A 2,500-nucleotide genomic window follows, 5' to 3' on the forward strand; every position below is an offset into this window, starting at 1 on the left:
GCTTCGACATAAATGATCTCAATATTAATCTGAATAAACACTTTCGTGAAAAATCTAGGAGTAGACATACACACTGACAGATACATGCTATTTGAGACCCATGTTGCAAAAACATCCATAGTACAGTAATGGGCACTTTGATTTACCTGAGCCACATTGAAAATGAAATCCCTGCTGAAACGAAGATCTCAGACACTAGATCTCAGTATCCTTAATTATTACTGAAACATATGGATCTCAGTGATTAAAGTGCAAATTCATAGAACTCATTTATTACAAACTTAACGCATTCCTTCATCCATCCACCCATTTATTCATTCACTCATCCATCCATCCATCCACTTATTAATTCACTCATTCATTCATCAGTCCTTCCATTTATTTATTCACTCATCCACCCATCCATCCATTTATCCATACACTCATTCATCCATCCAACCATTTATTGTCACTCATTCATCCATTTATTAATTCACTCATTCATCCATCCATCCCTTTATCCATTTATTCATTCACTCATCCATCATCCACCCATCTATTTCTTCATTCATCCATCCACCCATCCACCTATTAATTCACTTATCCATTCATTCATCCATCCATTTATTCATTCACTCACCCATCCATCAGTCTATTTATCCATCCACCCATCCATCCATTTATTCATTCATTCATCCATCGATCTATTTCTCCATTCACCCATCCATCTCTCAATTTACTCATTAATTCATCCATCTATATATACATTCACCCATTTATTCATTCCCTCATTTATTCTTCCATTTATATATTCACTTATCCATACATTTATTCATTCCCTCATCCATCCATCCACTCATTCATACATCTATCCATTTATTCATTCCTTCATTGACTGATTCATCCATCCATCCTCTCTCTCTCTCTCTCTCTCTCTCTCTCTCTCTCTCTCTCTCTCTCTCTCTCTCTCTCTCTCTCTCTCTCTCTCTCTCTCTCTCTCACTCTCTCTCTCTTTCTCTTTCCCCGCCCTGACTATTGTCTTCCCTCATCCTTCTCTCCTCCTTTACACACGAATCCCTCATAATGACAGCTCCTTTTATGCCATCCCACGCCTGTCGCCCCTAGAAGGTCGAATGAGCGGTGTCGGAGATTTGATGACCTGAGACGCCTCACAGCAGGTCTAAAGAGAGAAAGAAAATATTTACGATTGTCTGGGCAACATGCCAAGATAAGGGTCGAAATCTTAGTTAGGGTACAGGGGTTTAGAAATGTATGTGGTTTTGTGTAAAGATTGAACGGTCTTTTAAATACTGTGATTACTTGTTTTGGGAATGATCGCCCTTTTGTGTAAATAATATAAGAGAGAACCTTAATTGTATTTGTACTGTACCAGGGATTTCTACTGACTAAATCGCTTTGTATAATCATAAACAACAACATTTTTTATTCCTCCATCATTTTCAATTCATCATCATATGACATCGAAACATTTTTTTTTTTTTGTTCGCGTATTTTTATTATTACTTTTCTTTCTCCCCCTTCTTTCTTCGTTTAATTGTATGACATGTAAGTGTGTTCTAAACGATACAACACGTAGTTTTCTTGTTATCATCTTTCTTTAAAATCGTTGTCTTCGACTGTCTTTCCTGATTCTTTACGCGTTAGAAAGCGGATATCCATTCCATTTACTATTACATATTTTTACTTATAGCTGTTTAGCCTCTTTCGCCTTAGCACTATGTTTTTCAGTCCATTTGCTCCCGTGAAAATCTTTGTCCAATCCGTTTTCGGTGGTGTTTGTCTCCTTGACAATGTTATGCCGACTTCTAGACCTCAGGTTGCTTTGCCTTCCTGTTTCCTTTGGTCGTATGCCACGTCTCCGAAATTATGGATAAGATGCTGGATAATAAGGGAAGAGCAAAAGAGGAAGAAGATGAGAGGAAATACATGGATGGTTATTGAGACGAGAGATGCGTATGATGATGGCGGAAACAATAAAGGCCTTGAGAGCTTCTCATGCTGCGCCAGTTCTCGGAAAGGGCAGAACACTACTTCTTTTAAAAGTAACTTCAACGATCTTACCTCTTTCGTTTGTTTTTATCAGTGAAGAAAGATACCGTTCTCTGCAAAGGCAGATAATCTGAATAAGACTTTTAAGACAAAAGAAAGACGAGTGTTCTAGGATCGATGGAATATGAATAAGGAGGAAAGTCTATAAAGTATCCAAAGCAATTCTAGGAAGAGAAAAACGTTCTGGAAACTTCATAAAACATGATGTTTGAGCTGACGATCTGTCCCGTGGGACATGGTCTTTAAGTTCTATCGAAAATTCTATGTTTCTCTCTCTGTGTAACTACCCGTCTCTCTCTCCCCCCCCCCCCCTCTCTCTCTCTCTCTCTCTCTCTCTCTCTCTCTCTCTCTCTCTCTCTCTCTCGCTATCTACCCCCCTACTCTCTCTCTCTCTCTCCCTCTCTCTCGCTATCCACCCCACTTCCCTCTCTTTATTTCGCTATTCCTCTTA

The sequence above is a fragment of the Penaeus chinensis genome, chromosome 43, assembly GCF_019202785.1.
Source record: "Penaeus chinensis breed Huanghai No. 1 chromosome 43, ASM1920278v2, whole genome shotgun sequence".
NCBI classification, from domain to species: Eukaryota; Metazoa; Arthropoda; class Malacostraca; order Decapoda; family Penaeidae; genus Penaeus; species Penaeus chinensis.